The sequence below is a fragment of the Sapajus apella genome, unplaced genomic scaffold, assembly GCF_009761245.1.
Source record: "Sapajus apella isolate SASKATOON/1434 unplaced genomic scaffold, GSC_monkey_1.0 scaffold6, whole genome shotgun sequence".
NCBI lineage: Eukaryota > Metazoa > Chordata > Mammalia > Primates > Cebidae > Sapajus > Sapajus apella.
In genome coordinates this window covers 51,090,721-51,112,901 of record NW_022436946.1, presented here as the reverse complement: position 1 = coordinate 51,112,901, position 22,181 = coordinate 51,090,721, and the positions used below count along the sequence as shown (strand labels likewise).

At 35.8% G+C, this 22,181-nt stretch overlaps 1 long non-coding RNA gene across 6 annotated transcripts in view; it reads left to right on the top strand.

Moving 5' to 3' along the window:
• The window catches only part of LOC116548945, a 1,126,598-nt gene that overhangs the window by 824,041 nt on the left and 280,376 nt on the right, over positions 1–22,181 (top strand). For 3 of the 6 annotated variants that reach the window (XR_004267651.1, XR_004267649.1, XR_004267652.1), the window contains one exon: positions 11,628–12,206. The exons of 2 other annotated variants lie outside the window; for them this stretch is intronic. This is a non-coding gene — a long non-coding RNA (uncharacterized LOC116548945). Of the gene's footprint in view, positions 1–11,627; positions 12,207–22,181 lie in introns of those variants that run through there. One more of the 6 variants, XR_004267643.1, reaches the window with a different exon arrangement.

Genomic DNA, 22,181 nt, shown 5'->3' with positions numbered 1-22,181 from the left:
GGCATTCTCAGTCATTAGCTGGGAGAAGCCCATGGAACCATAGCATAAATGCAATTCTGATTGTCAGAGCACAACAGCTTGGGTGCATAGTCAATTATACTCACCATGCTAATAGGTCTGAGAAGCTCATTCTCATGGCCACCACACAGTGCCCTTGTTTCATTTGCATCTTCTTCACATACAGGTCCAGGAGTAGGTTCTTCAAGGTTTCCATGGACCTTTCTTTCTGGAGGGAAAACTAACAAGAAGGGGGAGTTAGCAGGATAAAGTTTCCATTGGTACAGTTTATCTCTGGGTTGCAACTAGCATTCCTACTCTTTCTCTCCCACTCTTCATTCTAAATTTCCTTCAACATCAATGATTCTCTCAGTAGATCTTGGTGATTTGCCTGGTGGTATGAACCAAATGTAAAGCATGTAAACCCTTGGTTATCAGATCCTTCATTATCTAGGCTGCTTCATATTACTGTCCATATTTACAAAGGTTCAAGGGAGTATTAGGAGTCATCCAAATGGATCATTTGGGGTCCACATATGTTTCTGTCCTGATTTTGTAAGCAGTCCTATATCAGAATCAATTACCTCTGCTGGTATGGTGACTCCTGTTTTTGCCTGTTGATCCCTGGGTAACAGGAATACAAAGCTTTCATATGGAAGACATAACTTGTAATTTGATTATGTACTTTTATATCTTCCATATGAACACCCTTTATGTGTTTCCTGGAAGAGCTCAAGTTTGTGAATACAGGGAGCACAAATCTTTCAGTGAGTCATTGGTGGCTATTCCTTGTTTCTTGAACTCATGTAACCTTCCTGTTGGGAATAGTCCATCATATGGAGACCTTAGGTTTAAAAAACACACTGGATCCTGAAGGATGGCACTATATCCTATTAGTGTTTCCTCAATGCTGGCCTGCAGTTGCACATTTAGGAGGCTATTTCAGCATTCTGTAAGACTGGCTCTTTCTGAGTCGTGCAGCATGTCATGGGTCCACTCCCATACTTCATTGGCTAAGTGAGTTTCCAAGTAAAATAGCTATGATGGCTGTGATTCTATGCCTAGGGATCAGGCATTCTTTTAGCCACTGGATGTTAAGGCCAGTGGGTGACTAATGTGATCAAGAAAGGCAAACTCATGCCCAGAATAACTATTCCTATAAAATGAACTAGAATGGAAGTAGAATTAAGTAATTAACTAACCAGTGGATTTATTCAAGGAAAAATGCCTTATTAGAGATTAAGTGTTGGTGTTTGTCACTGACAAATTGGACATTCAGCAGTAGCAATAGCTACGTCACTTTTGGTAAGTAGAGGTAACAGTTAATTTTGTATTTCACCTTCACTGGTTAAGGGATATCTATAGAGCTATTAAAATATTATCTTTATATGTGTCTGTGAGGGTGTTTCTGGAAAAGATTAGTATTTGAATTAGTAGACTGAGTAAAGAAAGTCCACGGTCACCAGTGATGGCTAGCATCATCCAAGACATTGAGGATACAGATAGAACAGAAAGGTAGGAGAAGAGCAATTTCTCTCTTCTTGGACTAAGACATCTATCTTCTTCTGCCCTAGCACACAGGGAGCTCTTGGTTCACAGGTTTTCAAACCCTGGGACTTACATAAGCACCACCCTAGACCTCTCTGTCTCTGATATTCCTGTTCTTTTTTTTTTTTTTCCAGGCTACACATTAGACGGGCAGGCCATTGGCCATTGCACAGAAATCTATATATATTCTTATCTTGGCTATTTTGCTTTCCACCTCAAGTAAATTGCCTGGAGCTCTACCAGTGAGAATATTTTTTTTTCTCCACTGTTTTTCAAGGGCAACCCTAAATGTGGCTGTAGTGTAGCCACTGTCTATATTTCACTTGCACCTACATACTGAGGCAATCCATCCATAAATCAAACATAACGACCTTTTTCCTGCCCTTTTAGCTAGTGACGTAAAAAAACCCATACAACAAATCAGAGGAGAGACACTATGCAACTGGGATTGGTGACATGTGGTTTGGTCCACTTGCTCATGTCTAGTGAACTGTGTCTGGGCCTATGTAATATTATGACTTGGTTGGTCCAAAAGAATCCCACTCATAATGGGCAGTTTTATTTGCATGGACAGTTTGTTTCATGGTCAAGTGTTCTGTCTTTACCAGAGCCTAGTAACACACAGAGGATGAATAGTTCTGTGCTGTGCTTGAGCTTACTCCAGACTTTCAGGGACCCGTGTTGTGACTCTTCCACTGGAATTTGCCATAAGTTCCACATTGTGCATTTTCTAGCGCTACAGAGCTTGCTGGATCCTCCAGCACTATGGAAGATTAGATGACCCAGGTAGTAGAGCTCATTGCATCACAGTCTGTACCTGCTATAGAATCATTTCTTGCTCCTTAGTTTTTGTGTTTTTGCTTATTACTTGTTTTTAAATTTTTAAAATATTAAGCAGCACTCTTGTTAATATTTTAAAATTAACAAGGATGCTGCTTAATGTTTTAAATATATAAAAAAAAAATACTGCCCAACTCTTCTGCTTATAAGGATGTCAAGCTCTATTAACCATTTTCACAATATCTACAGATTAAACTCCTTGACTCTCTCTCCAACTTCACCTAACATTATGGTAATTGAAGCCTCTTAGCTTCAGTCAAGTAAGTGTCATCACCTGGTTCCATTACTTAGGAAGAAGAGCATTTTGACCATGAATGTTAAAGAATGAGACTCTGTAACTACCTCTCCTATTATCCCCAGCCTGGAAAGAATTATCATTAAATTTTTAGTGATATTGGCATCTTCTCACCAACACATTTCTGACGGCCTTGGTGAAGATTATGTTCTCTTGAGTCTTTTGGCCTTACATAACATGTCCATTCAACATACTGATATCCCTCAGCCTCATTATTCTTCCCTCTAATATTTGCCAGACCAATATTGACAGTTGTGTGACACGGAGAACTGATGATATAGTTTGGATGTTTTTTCTTTCCAAATCTCATGCTGGAAGTCAGTCCCCAGTGTTGGAGGTGGGGCCTACTGGAGGGGTGTTTGGGCCAGGGGGCTAGATCCCTCATGAATGGCTTGTTGCCTTCCACACAATCATAGGTGAGTTCTCACTCTGTTAGTTCATAACAGAGCTGGTTGTTTTAAAAACCTGTGGCACCCTCCTCCTCTCTCTTTCTTGTGCTGCTCTTGCCTCCTTTCTCACAAGGCGACATGACAGCCTCTCTTTTCCTTGCCCTAAGATTAGAAGCTTCCTGAGTTCCTCACAAGAAACAAGTGCTGGGGTCATGTTTTCTGTACATCCAGCAGAACCATGAGCCAAATAAACCTTTCTTTATCAGTTACCCAGTCTCAGGTATTCCTTTATAGCAATGCAATTGGACTCAGACAGGTGACCATCATTTGTTTTACACAACTCTCAAAGCCATTCCAGAAGCAAGTTTTGTCCATTCCCTGGAGTCCTGGCTAGGATATCAAATTCCATGTCTTTAGAAAGTGTATTTAAGGCAGTTAAATCTTGCTTGTGGATGGAACTGGAGGACATTGTGTTAAGTGAAATAAATCAGGCACAGAAAGACAAATATCACATATTCTTAATCACATGTGGGAGTTATAAAAAAAAATTAACTCATAGAGATAGAGAGTAGAGTGATTATTACCAATGGCAAGAAAGAGTAGTGTGTGAGTAGGGGAAGTTAAAGTGGGGATGGTTAATGGGTACAAAAATAAGATTATCTTATTCTTTCTAACTGTATTTTTTGTTCCCATTAACCAACCATCTCCTCTTTTTTATTTTTTGTTTTACTTTAAGTTCTGGGATACATGTGCAGAATGTGCAGGTTTGTTACATAGATATACATGTGCCATGGTGGTTTGCTGTACCTATCAACTGATCATTTAGGTTTTAAGCCCTTTATGCATTAGGTATTTTTCCTAATTCTCTCCCTCCCCTTGCCTCCCACCCCCCGCAGGCCTGGTATGTGATGTTCCCCTCCCTGTGTCCATGTGTTCTCATTGTTTAACTCCCACTTGTGAGTGAGAACACGCAGTGTTAACCACCCCCTCTTTTCAAGATCATAGGCTTTCCCCCACTAGGGCCCTTATGTTTGTATAACAGGTCTGTCTTAGCCAAGTATTCAAGCATTTCTGGAGCTCTGTGACTCTCACAATAATCTTCAGCCTATCACTTAATTGTGTTTATCCTTCCACTACAGGTGATAAAGCCCTCTTTGTAAGGTACAACTGAGACTCTCTGATTTGCACACTTAACTATAAAGCCCTTTTTAACAATCCTCCATCTCTCATTTTCCTTCTGAAGGGCATCATACTCTGATTTGTAGGCATTGTTTCCTACCTGTTTTTTAGATGTCAAAATTATTACACCTGCCACAGCAGTTTCTCCACCAAGATATTTTTCCAGGTCAGCATTGGCAAAATCTTCAGCAATTGATCCACCATATTATGCCAAGTACTATCCATGCCCCACATACTAACAGGATGGTATCTTCTTCATCTCTCTGATAGTGGATTAACCATTAACCAGTCCCAAATCCTTGTCTTACTGCTCATTTGCTATGATCACTCTCAGTGCTACTTGCCTAGTTCCTTCAAGAAGGTGACCCAAATGGGATTAAACATGCAGGTATTTTATTAGACACTGTTGTGAGATAAAATGGAGAGAGGACCTGGTAAGGCTGGAGGCACCTTTAGACCACAGTGTGAGTAAAAGACAGAGGGAGGTTCAGGCCTAGTGGCTCACACCTGTAACCCCAGCACTTTGGAAGGTCAAGGCGGTCAAATATCTTGAGCTCAGGAGTTCAAGACCAGCCTGGGCAACATAGAGAAACCCTGTCTTTACAAAAAAAAAAAAAAAAAATATATAAAAATATAAATATATATATATAAATATATATATATGTATATAAACACACACCCACACACAAAAAAAAAAAACAAAAACTCGCTGGGCATGATGACGCTGCCTGTAGTACCAGGTACTGAGGAGACTAAGGTAGGAGGATCACCTGAGCCCAGGAGGTGGAGGCTGCAGTGAGCTGTGATTGTGCCATGGCACTCCCCCCTGGGTGACAGAGTGAGATTCTGTCTCAAAAAACAAACAAAAAGACAGAGAGGAAAATGCCCTTGACAATGATGCTGCTCAGGAATTCTAGCCAAAGTTGGCCATTAGAGGAGTCACGTCTCCTAGGAATGGGTATCACTTAATATCCCTGCTGGACTCCCTCACTGGCTAAGACCAGTTAGAGAGCTTATTGCAAATGCCACAATAGATTTGATAACACAACAGCTGAGGCCCTCAGTTACTTGCTTTATTCATATCCATAAGGGGAGGTACACAACACACCTGCTCATGGCTTCCACACAGAGATAAGCATTTACATCTAAAGCCCTTTTCTACCCCTCCCCCATCCATTTTCTTCCTTCTTTATTTTAATTTTGAATTTAGGAATTGTTTTTGGATTATTTTTCCTAGTGGAAATAAGGAATAAGGAAATAAGGAATTCCCAGTCAGAAGGACCTGGGTTATATTACCACTATACTATAGCACAACTTTAGGACAAGTTAGATGGCATCTCTTGTTTGTACTTTCCTAATTAAAAAAAAAAAAAAAAAAAAAAAAAAAAGCCATGTTGCAAGCTTGTGATGAGAATGAATCAAACTAGGTTTGTAACTGGATATAATGTTATATACTAATTTATTTGTTTATTAGTTCTCTTGTCCCAATTTCATGCAGCTTCCACTGTAATGAAAGATCAATAGTCCGAAGAGCATTTCTGAATTGTTCACTGATACATCCACCAGCACAAAAACAAAGTCTGACACATAGTAGGCACCTAAATAGTATTTATTGAGTGGATGAAGTAACTTGTTTAGCTCAGTATTTAAGATATAATAGGTCTTTAATGTATGAAATTTCTTATGTTTCCCCTTAATGCGAACAACTACATTTTTACTGTGTATTACATTGCTTCATGTGTATAAACTAAGAATCACTTCACTGGTTGAAAAAAACTTCAGGAAAATATTGACAGAAAACTTAACAGTGGCCAAAAATTTAGCAGAAATGTGAAAGTCATATGAAATTTTATTTTAATTTGAGAGTTACCTTAAATTTTAATCATTTTATAATTTCAGACTATAACTGAATGCTGTTCATTATTGACAATGTTTTATTTCAAATACATATTTCTAATTTGCTCTACCAATCTAACAAATATTTTACTATATTCTAGGTACTGTGCTAGTCCATAAACCTGCAAATATAGAAGTAAATTTGGCTCTTTATTTCTGTCAAGATTTCTTAAATAGCAAACTAGAAAAAGACAAGTCATTATTAGAATTCCATTCTTGACACGGAACTCTCCTTTATTTGATACAAGTGTATGTTATTGTGCCTGGCCTGCCAGCATGCCCAAGGCCCTGGTTTTTCAAAAGACTGGGAACTTTCTTTCAGTAGTATATCAGGGCACAAAAGTATATCTTAGCAATAGTAAACAAGTTCCTATCAAGTGTGTGCTCTTATATAGAGTTTGGGCAGAAAGAAAATTGGGCTAGCATTGTAGATTGTGAAACCCACTGAGCAGGGACCATGTCTAATTCTGTGTTCAGTACTTGATTTTCAAATGAAAGAAAAATGAAACAATTTCATTTTTGACTGTTGGAGTTTTTCATTTGAAGAAAAATAAGGTTTCACCAGAGCTTAGTAGAAGACTACAAAATAGGAGTTTGGGACTTATTTTAAAACATGTAAGTTTTTATGAAATAACTATTTTTGTTTCCTGATGGTTTAACAAGTTTAATATCTTCCCTGAATAATATGACAAATGTTATCAAAAATTTTATTCATCTTCAAAATAAATAATAGACAAATGTGCTTTTTAATTGAGAACGCAGACTTTATTAATTTAAACCCTGATTGGAGCTTATTTAAAAATAATGTTTTTGTTTCTAATACTTTACTAAGCAATAGTATATACATAAGTAAATTTACATGATTTTCCTATTGTTGGAGCCTTTTTCTCAGGATAACACATTTTATTAATTAATTTTTTAAAGCATAGTTTTGAAAAATATGCTTCAAATATCAACATTTTGTTGAATTTTATTCCATTGTACATATATGCAATAATTTATCAGTTAAATTGTTGACAGCTTTTAAGTTGTTTCAATTATGGCTATTATAAATGTTATGCTTCTTGTTCAGCTGTCATTGTTATTCATATACATGTCTTTTTGTGAACATATGTTTTCATTCCTCTTAAATAAATATCTAGGTGTAGGATTGCTGGGTCATGTGGCAAGTGTATGTGTAACTTTATTAAAAATGCCAAATTGTTTGCTGAAGTGGCTAAGCCATCTCATATTACCATCGGCAATGCACTCGAGTTCCTATGCTGTCCCATCAACACTTGATTTCATACGTCTTTTAGTTTTTAGCTATTTTAAAGTGTATAATGGAATTCTAGACTGACACATGCAACAACATGGGTAGATATCAAAAACTTTAAGCTGAGTGAAATACATCAGGTACAAAAAAGAGTATATTCTATGTAATTCCATTAATGTAAAATTCTAGAAGGCAAATCTAATCTATAGTGACAGAAAGCAGATCAGTAATTGATGTCAGAAATAGGGCTAAGGATTACCTGCAAATCAGCACAATGCAAGGGAACTTATAGGGATCGTGAAAATATTCTGTATTTGTACTGGAATTGTGGTTGCATTAATGTATAGATTTGTCAGAATTCGTCAAACAGTACACTTCAAATTGGTGCATTTAATTGTATGTAGATTATATATCAGTAAAATTGTTATAAGAAACATATCAAATCTACTTTTGAATATTAAGATAAAGTCTTAATCATACCTGCATGCCATGCTTAGGAATACAAAGCATTTTAAGAATATGAAAGAAGGGTACAAGCAATCCACAAAATCAAGCATTGTTTCTTCCAGGGAGGCTTATCTGTGAAAGCCTCTAAATATCTTGCATTCTGTCAGACTCAGTCAAGTTCTTATACCTAAAGAGTAAAATTCTGATCAGATGGCCCATTCGGTCAGTTTCTGATATTTCTAGCTTACCAAAATCTGAATATCTGTTAATGATAATTAAATACATGTTCTTTGACAAAAGCAACGCAGGGGAAGAGAGTATTATTCATCATTCTAATATCTAAAGACAACACCTACTGTTATTTTGGAGTATTTCTTCATTTTAAATGCAAGTTTTACATTACAGGTAATATGATAAGGGCTATTTTATAAGTACATTTTCACTCAATATTAGATCATTAGCATTTGCCAAGTCTTCCATAAAGATGATTTTAGTAGCTTATCATATGCCTGTACCATCCTTAACTATCATTCTTTTAATGGCATTTAGATTTTTTTTTTTTCCTAAACAGAAGATACATTGCCTGGCCCACTGAAAATTCTCAAAAATTTTGTTGAGTGAATGAATGAATTATAACAATGTTGTGAAGAACATCGTTGTTCCACGATCTGTATTTTGTGAGAAACTTTAAGATAAATTCACAGAAATGGAACGTCTGTGGCAAACACATAAAAACGTTAAAGGCACTTGATTCACTTGTCAAAAGTTTTATCTGGGAAAAAATACAAAAACAATACTGTACATGGCTTTTCAAAAGTTATCTAAGGCACATCTTGAAATGTTTAAATATATTTTAAATATTTGTTTAAAATATTATGTTTAAAATAAAATGTTTCTTTTACTACTGTACAAGTATGTGAAATTAAAAGCAAAACCCTGGCCCTTTTCTTTTTTCTTTATAAAAATAACCTCACGATGGCCCTGTCTCTAAGAGCATCTTGGTTTTATAGTGCCTCCGATCGCTCTACATCTCTTTCCATGTAATTTCTAAATTCAAGACTTTTTTTTCTTGATTATGGTGTCTGCTGTGACTTCACTGCCTTCTTTTCTTCAATTTGGTCTCTTTATAAATTTGCTGCCACTCTGACTCTTACTGAGCAGCAGATACCATGAAAACACAGAACTACTCTGTGGTGATTGATGATAGTGGAAGAGTTCACACTCTTTACTTGGTGCCTGCGCTATAGAAATCTTCCTTGGCTCATTTTCCCAATAAAGCACCAATTATGAGCCTGGTATTTCTTTTTGTATTGGTTCCTTTTTGCATGTATTTTTCTAAGTCAGACTTTCTCTTTGCCCAGAGAGGCAGGTGTTGGGCTTTCCTGGACACATTTGAGGTCTTCCAATTCAAGCTGGGTATTAAAGATGAGAGTACTGCCAGATGATCTGGGTCCATAGCCAGAGAATTGTCCAGTGCTTGCCTTTGTACCCAGCCTGTTCTGATTCTGTTTTAGCCCTTAATATGTGGGGAGGTGTTCTTTATCCTGTGGCAATATTATGGAATTGGAAAAAAGATTTTCATATCACATTGCTGCTAGCACATGAATGCTTAGAATTCTTTTGATTCCTTTATGGCATTTTGTAGTTTCTCCATTTCCAATTATCTTCTTTATTCATAGTTTTGGGGCAGTTGTTTGACATAAAAATATTGTGATTTATTTTCAAACTACTGCTTTCCTGGGGGAGAAGCCACTTTTTTTTGAGAAGGTACTTTTTAAATACTAATTAGAGATTTTAATTATGTCATGTACCTTATGTAAACCATGTGCAGGCCCTAAATTCATACCTATATGACCAAAAGATAACAAAAATAGCATGTTATCTTGTAGTTTAGCTATCATAAGGACTAAATCCATATGCCATATTCACAGCCTCGTTGAGTGTTGCAAAGATGATTCTGAGAAAAGTAAATAAAAAGATTAGAGCAACTCAAATGATCTAAGGACCGCACCTTAATATTTCATATATGTTTCAACCTAGGAAGGAATATTTATTCTTTTAATTCCTTTAGAAAGAGTTCAGTAACTTCCTGTGTTATTGATCTTTAAACTTTTTATGCAGATTTATAAAGCCAATGAGAAAAACACTGCTTCACTGGTTCCTTCTGGGATATATATAAAAATTGAGGTACAAAATTCTGAATGCTTTTTCAGAAGCCCAATTTAAAGCTTTTTAGGCTAGTCAATACTGCTCCTCAAATTTAAAACTGCTTTTCTCTTCATTACAAATGAGGTGAGAGATTATATGTAAGTGGTTAGTCAAAAGCTTGGCAAAACTCTCCTGGCAACTACCCATTTCCTTGACTCTATTACTGTGTACTTTGTGAGGGCATATCAGGACTACTGGCTGAGCAACGGTCAAGGGTTCGGGGAAAACAGGTGTCACGCAGATCATTTTACTTGACAGTCTTGAAAATCGAGGTCACTGACCCAGTCGAAGAATGAATAGGCCCAACAACAGTGGCAAGCTGTACATTTTACATTCTTTGCCTTCCTTTTTACATGTTTTCTTTTTGATTCACACCAAATCTTTTCTTTTTCAATAATATGGGAAATGTATGTTATTTTGGGGGCCCTAAAAGGACTCCAGTTAAAAGTTACCTGTAGAATTTTGAAATTCAAGACAGGATAAAAAGTAATTTTGGGCCACTCGTTGGGTGATTTGATGATAAATTCTGACTTCTGCCAGGAAATATGAATAAAATGCACCATATAGATGAATTAGAGACATGAAATGTCTTTTTCGGTTCAATATGCTTCGACTCTAACATTTCTACAAAAATTCAGTGGACACACTGTTTTGTTTCTTCATTTAACATCTCTTTTATTTTTCTCTTTTCATTTTCTTCTGATTTCTATGGCTCCAATTCTCTCCCTGTCTATTTTTATAATCTAGCTCACTTACACACACACACACACACACACACACACACACACCCCTCTTTTTGAATAATGGAGTAGGTTTTGTGCCATATTTTGAGAGTATGTAGTAAAGGATGAAAGTTGAGCACACTTTTAGATATTTCTTGAAAAATAGCTGTAAGTCATCTATTTGGTGCCTACCAAAGAAAGTTAAAATATTCCTGCTTTTTTCTATATTTTAAAATTCCTTTTAAAGTAGCAATCCTCTATAAAGATGCCATCAGGAAGCATTAAGTGACATTAAATAATTCTGTAAAATATCACCAAGAGTAGACATTTCACTAGATAATTCTAATAATATTTTACAGTTTATGTGGCCTGTACCCTCCTAATACTCTAGAATATTTATGAAGACAACTGGGAATTAATTTACTAAGTATTGAGTTTAAAACCACTAGAGCATATTCCATTACTAGAGTAGTATCAGTACAAATGGAAAAAAATGAAAGAGTGTTTCAAGAGACAAATGACAGTTAAAAAAATATATCACCATGTACTGTGATGAAATGATAATAATATGAATGAATATCTATTGATATGTTCCAGCAATTTTAAAAGTCTGTTTTGGTAAACAAAATAGACACATTTAATCCACATCTGTCAGATTCAGACTTGAACAACTAAAGGAAAAACTAAAGGCAATGATTTTACTCTTTTTATATTTATAAGGAAAAGTTGCATGGATCAATTTGTGAGCTTCTTTTTTGATAAGATAGGATACACCAATTGTATTTTGCAAAACAGGCTTTTCTTCTACATTTGACATTTAGTTTGTACATGTTTTTTGTTTTATTTTTTAGGCTCAATTTTCCTACTTAATTAAGAATTTGAAATTTGGGCAAGAACCACATCTGTACTGAAATAAATTATGTGTGTTTGGTTAAGTAGGGAAGAAAACACTTGATAAATATTTCTTATCTGCAGCAAATTCTTATGTTTATGTTTTATTTTTGATTTCCTTGAAGACTCTTCAGAAATTTTCTAAACAGTTGATTGTGTTGTCCAAGCTGCTTTGTATTTTGGCCATAGGTTGGTGACTTACTTTTATGAATATAAATATAATCTACTCTACTAAAAACTAAGCAGTCTGATTTTCTGCCATTCTTTTTTACCTTTTCTTTTTTACTTTTATTTTAGGTTTGGGTGTATATGTAAAGGTTATTACATAGGTAAACATGTGTGATGGGGGTTTGTTGTGCATATTATTTGATCACCCAGGTATTGAGCCCAGTACCCCATAGTTACCTTTTCTGCTCCTCTCCCTCCTTCCACCCTTCTCACTCTTCCAACCTTCTCTCTTAAGAAGACCCCAGCATCTGATGTTTCCTTCTTTGTGTTCATAAGTTCTTATCATTTAGCTCCTACTTATAAGTGAAAACATGTGGTATTTGATTTTTCTGATCCTGCATTAGTTTGCTAAGGATAATAGCCTCCAGCTCCATCCATGTTCCCACAAAAGACATGATCTCATTCTTTTTTATGGCTGCGTAGTATTCCACGGTGTAGACATACCACATTTTGATTATCCAACCTGTCTTTGATAGGCATTAGGTTGATTCCATATCTTTGCTATTGTGATTAGTGCTTCAGTGAACATTTGTGTGTATGCATCTTTATGGTAGAATAATTTATATTCTTCTGGATATATACCCAGTAATGGGGTTGCTGGATCAAATAATTGTTCTGCTTTTAGCTCTTCGAGGAATTGCTATACTGTTTTCTACAATGGTTGAACTAACTTGCACTCTCACCAGCAGTATATTATGTTCCCTTTTCTCAGCAACTTCACTGGCATTTGTTATTTTTCTGACTTTTTACTAATAGCCAGTCTGACTGGTATGAGATAGTATCTCATTGTGGTTTAGATGTGCATTTCTCTAATGATGAACGGTGTTAAGTTTTTTTTTTTCATATGCTTGTTGGCCGAATGCATGTCTTCTTTTGAATAGTATCTGTTATGTCCTTTGCCCACTTTTTATTGGGACTGTTTGTCTTTTTAACCTCTTATAAATTTGTTTAAGTTCCTTATAGATGCTGAACATTAGACTTTGTCAGATACACAGTTTGCAAAAATTTTCTCCTATTCTGTAGGTTGTCTGTTTACTCTGATAGTTTCTTTTACTGTGCAAAAGCTCTTAAGCTTAATTAAATCCCACTTGTCAATTTTTCCTTTGTTTTGCAATTGCTTTTGTTGTCTTTGTCATGAAATCTTCGCCCATTTCTATGTCCAGGATAGTATTGCCTAGGTTATCTTCTAGGGTTTTTATAATTTTGTGTTTTACATTTAAGTCTTTAATTTATCTTGAGTTGATTTTTGTGTATGGTATAAGGAAGGGGTCCAGTTTTAATCTTCTACATATGGCTAGCCAGGTATCTCAGCACCATTTATTGAATAGGGAGTCTTTTTCCTATTGCTTGTTTTTGTCATGTTTGTTAAAGGTCAGATGGTTATACAGTCTTATTTCTGGGTTCTCTATTCAGTTTCATTGGTAGGTGTATCTATCTGCTTTTATATCAGTACTATGCTGTTTTGCTTACTGTAGACCTGTAGTATAGTTTGAGGTCAGGTAGCATGATGTCTCCAACTTTGTTATTTTTGCTTGGCATTGTCTTGGCTATTCTGGATCTTTTTGGATCTGTATGAATTTTAAAATGGTTTTTCTAGTTCTGCAAAGAATCTGAATGTTAGTTTAATAGAAGTAGCATTGACTCTATAAATTGCTTTGGGCAATATGGCCATATCCTCGATATTGAATCTTCCTTTCCATGAGCACAGAATGTTTTTTTTTTTTTTTCCTTCATTTGTTTGTGTCATCTCTGATTTATTTGAGAAGCACTCTGTAGTTCCTTGTAGAGACCTTTCGTATCCCTAGTTAGCTGTATTCCTAGGCATTTTATTTTTTTCTTTGGCAATTAGGAATGGGAGAATATTCCTGATTTGTCTCTAGGCTTGACTGTTGGTGTATAGAAAAGCTAGTGAATTTTGCACATTGATTTTGTAACCTGAGACTTTGATGAAATTTTTCGACAGCTTAAGAAGCTTTTTTGTTGATACTATCTATCAGGTTTTGTATCTAGAGAATCATGTTGTCTGCAAACAGGGCTAACTTGACTTCCTCTTTTGTTGTTTGGATGCCCTTTATTTCTTTCTCTTGCCTGGTTGCGCTGGCCAGGACTTCCATTACAATGTTGAATAGGAGTAGTGAGAGGGGGCATCCTTGTCTTGTGCTGGTTTTTCGAAGGGGAATGCTTTCAGCTTTTGCCCATTTAATATGATGTTGGCTGTGGGTTTGTCATAGATGGTTCTTATTATTTTGAGATGTGTTTCTTTAATACCTAATTTATTGAGGGTTTTTAACATGAGTGGATGTCACATTTTATGGAGAGCCTTTTCTGCATCTACTGATATAACCATGTGGTTTTTGTCTTTAGTTTGGTTTAGGTGATGAATCACATTTATTGATTTGTGTATGTAGAACCAAACTTGCATCACAGGGATGAAGCTACTTGATTATGGTAGATAAATTTTGATATACTGCTGGATCTGGTTTGCAAGTAATTTGCTGAGGATTTTTGCATCAATGCTCATCAGGGATATTGCCCTGAAGTTTTCCTTTTCATTGTGTCTCTGCCAGGTTTTGATAACAGGATGATGCTGGCTTCATATAATTAGTTAGGGAGGAGTCTCTCTTCCTCAATTTTTTGGAATAGATTCTGTGGGTATGGTACCAGCTCTTCTTGGTACATCTTGTAGAATTCAGCTATAAATTCATTGGATCCTGGGTTTTTTTGGTTAGTGGGCTATGTATTACTGCCTCAGTTTTTTCCTGGTTCAGTCTTTGGGGGTGAGTTTATTCGTTCAGGAATTTACCAATATCTTCTAGATTTTCTAGTTTATGTGCATAGAGGTGTTCATAGTATTCTCTGATGGTTGTTTGTGTTCCTGTAGGGTCAGTGGATATCATCACTGGTATAACCCCCTTGTCATTTCTGATTGTTTTTATTTGATCTTCTCTTTTTTTTTCTTTATTAGTCTACCTAGTGGTCTATCTTATTGATTGTTTTTTATTAAAAAATAACTTCTGAGTTTTTGATCTTCTGAATGGCTTTTCATGTTTCAATCTCCTTTGGTTCCACTCTAGTTTTGGTTATTTCTTGTCTTATGCCTGCTTTGGGATTTGTTTGCTCTTAGTTCTCTAGTACTTTTAGTTGTGATGTTAAGTTGTTAATTTGAGATCTTTCTATTTTTTGATGTGGGCATTTAGTGCTATAAATTTTCCTCTTAACACTGCCTTAGGTGTGTCCCAGAGATTCTGGTATCTTGTATCTTTTTCTCATTAGTTTCAAAAAACTTCTTAATTTCTGTTTGAATGTCATTATTTGCCCAAAAGTAATTCAGGAACAGGTTATTCAATTTCCATGTAATTGTATAGTTTTGAGTGAATTTTTAAATCATTATTTCTAATTTGATTGTGCTGTGATCCAAGAGACTTATTATTTTGGTTCTTTTGCACTTGCTAAGGAGTATTTTCCTTCCAATTATGTGACTGGTTTTTGAGTATGTGCCATGTGGTGATGAGAAGAATGTATATTCTGGATTTTTTTGGTTGGGGAGTTCTATAGCGATCTGTCAGGTCCACTTGATCCAGAGCTGAGTTCAGGTCCTGAATATCTTTGTTAATTTCCTGTCTCAATTATCTAATATTGTCAATGGGCTGCTAAATCTCTCACTGTTAATATTTGCGAGTCCACTTCTCTTTGAAGGTCTCTAAGAACTTACTTTGTGAATTTTAGTGCTCCCCTTTTGGGTACATATATATTTAGGATGGTTACATCTTATTGTTGAATTGAACTCTTTAACATTATGTAATGCCCTTCTTTTTCTTTTTTGATCTTTGTTGGTTTAAAGTCTGTTTTATCAAAAACTATGATTGTTACTCTGGCTTTTTAAATTTTCTTTTGCTTGGTAAATTTTTTCTACATCCCTTTATTTTGAGCCTATGTGTGTTTCTGCATGTGAGATGGGTCTCTTGAAGACAACATACCAATGGGTCTTGGTTCTTCATCCAGTTTGCCACTCTTTGTCTTTTCATTAGGTTCTCATAATGTTACCTAGTTATTTTGCATAATTGTTCATGTGGTTGCTTTATAGTGTCACTGGTTTGTGCTTCTCAGTGTGTTTTTATAATGGCTGATAATGGTCTTTCCTTTTCATATTTAGAGCTTGCTTCTGAAGCTTTCTTAAGACAGGTCTGGTGGTGACAAATTTTCTCGGCACTTGCTTGTTAAAAAGGATCTTATTACTCCTTCACTTTTGAAGCTTAGTTTGGCCAGATAGGAAATTACGGGTTGAATTTTTTTCTTTAAGATATTGAATATTGGCCCCCAATCTCTTCTGGTTTGTAGGATTTCAGCTGAAAAGTTCATTATTAGTCTGATGAGATCCCCTTTGTAGGTGACCTAAATTTTCTCTCTAGCTGTCTCTCAGATTCTTTTCACCTCTTCATCTATTGTGCTATGAATACTTATGGATTGCATTATGAAATTCTTGTAGTGTGTTTTTCAGCTGTATATGGTCTGTGACATTCTTCTCTCTACTGGCTACTTTCTTGGTCAGCTCCTGCAATGTTTATCATAATTTTTAGCATCCTTGTATTGGGTTTCCACATAGTCCTGTAGCTGAATGAACTTTGTTCCTAACCATATTCTGAATTCTATTTCTGTCATTTCAGTCATCTCAGCCTCAGCCCAATTCCAGACCTTTGCTGGAGAGGTGATGTGTTCATTTGGAGAAAAGATGGCATTCTGGCTTTTTAAGTTTTCAGCATTCTTGTACTGTTTATTCCTTGTCTTATCTACCTTTAATCATTGAGGCTGCTGACCTTTGGATGAGTGTTTAGTTTCTTTTATCCTATTTGATGACCTTGAGGGTTTGATTGTGCTATAATGTAGATTCAGAAACTAACTGTGAGGTTTTAAGGGGCCAGTACTAAGCTCCCAACTCTGTACTGTGTGCTCTAACTCTGGGAGACTTGTGTTGAGCCCTGACTTTGTTCTTTGACTCCTCAAGTTTTGGACACCTCTATGCTGGGGGTACTGAAGTGTGGCAAATGAAGCAGAGTACTAGTGGATGCAGAGATGCCTGCTTTCCTTTGGGTGTTCACCACAGTGGCAGAGGCTAGGCTGCTGGGCAGGAGTGGAGGGATTCCCTGCTGAAGACTGGGTGCTGTGTTGCACTGAAGGTGGTGTTGGTTTGGGGCAGGGTGCTGGCTGGCACAGGTATGAGTGCCTTCTCTGTGCTTTCCAAGCAGGAGTGATTGCTCAGGGTGTGGGAGGATCCCCTGCATTCTGCACAACGTATTAGGCCTGGGCACTAGCAGGGGACAGGCTTACTGGCTCTGTACTCACCAAGGTTCACTCTGCAATGGTGGTCAGTGGAGTTGAGGCATGCTGAACTTCTGCATCCTGGTGGGAAAAGTAAAGCAAAACCTGTCATGCAGACACTTGTCAGCAAAGTGATATGAAGAGTTGTTGTGGGCTAAGGGGACAATGCAGTATGGGTAGGGAAATATGAACTGGTATGTAGCCATAGGGGCTGCCTCACTGGAACCCTCTTATAAAGATTACATTTAATATTTCACTGAGTTGTTTATCAGGAGGTCTCATTTCTGGTATAATTTTTTGTGTGCTTTATTTTTCTGACATTTAAATTATATTTTACATGCATTTTTAACTGACTATGAAAGACGCTAGGAGATACATTAAAATGGGAAAATAACACCATGTTAGGAACTTATATTTTCTATTCAATTTTTAATATCCTATTAAAACTTCTGCACAATTGCTGTGTTTGATCAGAGCAGAATGAGCAAGAACATTGTGATAGTGGAGAAGGACTCTGCATTTTTTCTGCTATAGCTTTAGCTAACTTTTTCAAAACACTCTCATAAAAAGCAGGTGTTATTATTTTATGTCCCTCCAGAAAGTCAACAAGCAAAATGCCTTGAGTTTCCCAAAATGCTGTTATCATCTTTGCTCCTGACCAGTCAGTCCCCTTCTTCTTTGACTGGACTGATTCCACTTCTTGGTAGCCATTGCTTTGATTATTCACTGTCTTCAGGATTGTACTGGTAAAGCCACGTTTCATCTCTTGTTACATTTTCTTTGAAGAAATTCTTCATAATATCTATCCCACTTTTTAAAAATTTCCATTGAAATCTCTCCTGTTTTCTGTAACTTACCAAGGTGCCACAGTTTTGGCACTCACTAAGTGGAAAGTTTGCTCATCTTTAAGTTTCCAGTAGGAATTGTGTAAGCTGAATCAATTGACAAATCTATGGTGATGGCCACTGTTTGTGCTGTTGTCAGTTCTTTTCAATTAGGGAACAGGCAAGATTAATTTTTTTCTCACAGGTTGATATGGATGGTCTGCTGCTGTAGGTTTTAAATTTAACACTGCCCTATCCTTTCTTAAAATGAGTTATTCATTTTAAACTGCTTATGTCTTTGGAATATTGACCCTCAGAGCTTTTCACAAAGTATCAGTGATTTCACCATTCTTCCACTCACTCTTCACCATAAATTTGATATTTGTTCCTGCTTCAATTTTCATAGAATCCATGTTGCTATGATAGGGGCCCTTATTATCCTTCATAGTGCCTCAAACTAGATCTTGTTTGAACATGTTAGAACAAGTTAGTATGAGTTTATTTTGATGCAATTTTTTTTTTATATTTGGGCATAGTTTTTTCATAATACCCATTTTTCATGAAATTTTTGAACAACCCATTGTATTTCTCTGAGCTAATGTTATTGTAGTGGGAAAGGAGTCTTGAAGAAAAGGAAAGAAAAGCATTTTTATATACATAAAAGTGCATCAGAGTGGAGAAAGCACCTGACATTTTTTTCTAAAGATGATAGAGAGATACATGCCTGATTATACAGATAGAAAAGGAGAATAAGCATTAATAAAATAGTAATCTATAGTTTTGCTTTCAAATTTATAAGGGTAAAATAGAATGAAACAACCTAGTTAACTGAGAAAAAGGGAAAATTCAATATGTAAGAAATATTTAATTAACATAGAAGCAAAAAGTCAAATTTATAAGATAATGCTACACATGAATGAAATGGATTTTCTCATTATAAGAAAGAGACTATGAGATTGAGTTAAAATATACAACATAATTTAAACACACTTAAGGTAATACATAAAAAAGTTTAAAGATAAAGCTATAGACAAATGAACAGGAGGCAAAGATAAAGATTATAGAAGTATCAGTGGCAATATCAGACATGATACAGTCAATATTAAAAGGCTGAAAATGAAATAAGACACCAAAATATGATAAAATTAGTATATTATAAAGATGATATGATATGATATAAAGAAATAAGACATGAAAAAGATAAACTTCTTTTCAATAAGCCAAAAATAGCTGAATCTGTTTGTAGAGGAATATTTCAATTAATCACTTTTAAGCTTAGAGAGAGATGGGAAAAAACTAGCCATAATAAATAAGTTGAATAATACAATCAGTCAGGTTCAACCATTAGCTATACGTAGAAGTTTATATCTCTTGAAAAATAAAGATACTTAATTTGTGTATTCTGGGCAGTTTGTAAAACGTTGTCTAATATTGGCCACAAAGGAAACCTTAGAACAAGGGAAATTTCTAGACCAGGCTCTCTAATTATTGCCAAATAAATAAATAAAGCACATTAAAAATAAAAGCTAAAGTATTCTCAGGTCATTTGGCAATGAGACAATTATTGGTAATTTTTTTAAGTAGGAAAATTACATCCGTAAAAAGGAAAAAATAAAAACACAATACTTTGTAACATGATTGTAGGAACACAAGAAGAGTTCTTCTCTGAGGAAAATTCATTATGAATGTCTTAATAAAAAAGCAAAAGAAGGCTAGGCATGGTGACCCATGACTGTAATCCCAGCACTTTGGGAGGCCTAGATAGGCGGATCACCTGAGATCAGGAGTTTGAGACCATCCTGACCAACATGGCAAAATTCTATCTTAACTAAACATAAAACTTTGCTGGGCATGGTGGTGCATGCCAATAATTCCAGCTACCCAGGAGGTTGAGGCAGGAGAATTGCTTGAACTCAAGAGGCAGAGATTACAGGGAGCTGAGATGACGCCACTGCACTCCAACCTGGGTGAAAGAGCAAGATTACATCTCAAAATAACAAAGCAAAACAAAATGTAAGAATTATTTTATGAAATTAGAAAAATAGTAACAAAACAGTGCAAAATAGAGGACATACAATACAAAAGTTAAAATTTGTAAATTAATAAGGTAAAATATAGAAAATAGTAAATGATAAATAAAATCAAAGTTGTTCATTTAATAGGTATTATATTAATAACTATTCAGGAGACTTATTTAAAATAAAAGTGAGTAAATATTGCAAGTTTCATTCCTGACCACTGAAATAAAGTAAATATTGTAATAAAGTGAGTTACAGAATTGTTTTTGGTTTCTCAGTGCATATAAAAGTTATGTTTACATTATACTATTATTTTTTAGGTAAGTAATAATAGCATTATGTCTAAAAATGTACATACTTTGATTAAAAACAATTTATGGCTAGAAAATGCTAGCGATTATCTGAGCCTTCAGCAAGTTGTAATCCCATTGCTCGTAGAGGGTCTTGCCTTGATACGGATGGCTGCTGACTGATCAGGGTTGCTGCAAGTTGGGTGGGCTATGGCAGTTTCTTAAAATAAAACTAAGTTTGCCACATAAATTGATTCTTCTTTTCACAAAGATTTCTCTGTAACATGCAATGCTACTTGAGACCATTTTACCCACAATAGAAATTTAAAACTGAACTCAAACTCTGCCACTCCTTTATCAGTTAAATTGGTGTAATATTCTAGATGCTTTGTTGTCTTATTAACACTGCTCACAGCATCTTCACCAGGAGCAGCTTCCATCTTAAGAAACCAGATTCTTTGCTCATCCATAAGAAGCAGCTCCTCATGAGTTTTATCATTAAATTATAGCAATTCAGCCTTATCTTTGGGCCCACTTCCAATTCTAATTCTCCCGCTATCTCTACCAAATCACAATTACTTCCTCCACTGAAATCTTGAACCCCTCAACGTCATTTATGAAGGATAGAAACAATTTCTTATAAACTCCTCTTAATGTTGATATTTTTACATCCTCCTGTAAATCACAGATGTTCTTAATGGTGTCCAGAATGGTGTATTATTTCCAGAAGGTTTGAATTTACTTTTCCCGTGTCTATCAAAAGAATTACTTTCTATGGCAGCTGTAGCCTCACAAAATGTATTTCTTAAATAGTGAGTCTTGGAAGTAAAATTTAGTCCTTGATCCATGGACTGCAGAATGATTTTTATGTTAGCAGCCATGAAAACAAAGTTTATCTCCTTGTACGTCTTCATCTGAGCTCTTGGGTGATTAGGTGCATTGTTAATGAACAGTACAGTTTGAATAAAATCTTTATTTCTGAGAAGTAGGTGTCAACATTAGTGAGCTTAAAATATTCTGTAAACCTTGCTTTCAACAGATACACTGTCATCCATGCTTTGTTGTTTCATTTATAAAGCATGGGCAGAGTAGATTTAGCCTAATTCCTAAGGGCCCTGGGATTTTTAGAATGGTAAACAAGCATTCACTTCAACTTAAAATCACCAGCTGCATTAGCCCCTAACAAGAGAGTCAGCCTGCTCTTTGAAGCTTTGGAGGCAGGTATTGACTTCTCCTTTCTAGCTATGAAAGAACCAAATGGCATCCTCTTGCAACAGATAAAGCAGTTTCATCTACATTGAAAATCTGTTGTTCAGTGTATTCACCTTTTTCAATGATCTTAGAGGACTCTTCCGGATAATTCGCTGCAGCTTCTATAGCAGCACTTCCTGCTTCACCTTGCACTTTTATGTTATAGAGGTTGCTTCTTTCCTTAAATCTTATGAACAATTCTCTACTAGCTTCAAACTTTTCTTCTGCAGATCCCTCACCTTGCTCTGCCTTCATAGAATTGAAAAAAGTTAGGGGCTTGCTCTGGATTAGGCTTTAAGGGAATATTATGGCTGGTCTGGTTTTCTATCAAGACACTCAAACCTTCTCCATATTAACAATAAGTCTGTGTTGCTCTCCTCTCATTCTGTATTCACTGGAATAGAACATTTAATTTCTTTCAATAACTTTTACTCTACATTCACAAGTTGGCTGTTTGATGAAAGCAGCATAGCTTTTACCCTGTTTTGACTTTTGCCTTTCTCACTAAGCTTACCCATTTCTAGCTTTTGATTTAGAGCGACGCTTCCTTTCACTTGAACACTTACAGGCCATTAAGTGTTGGTCTC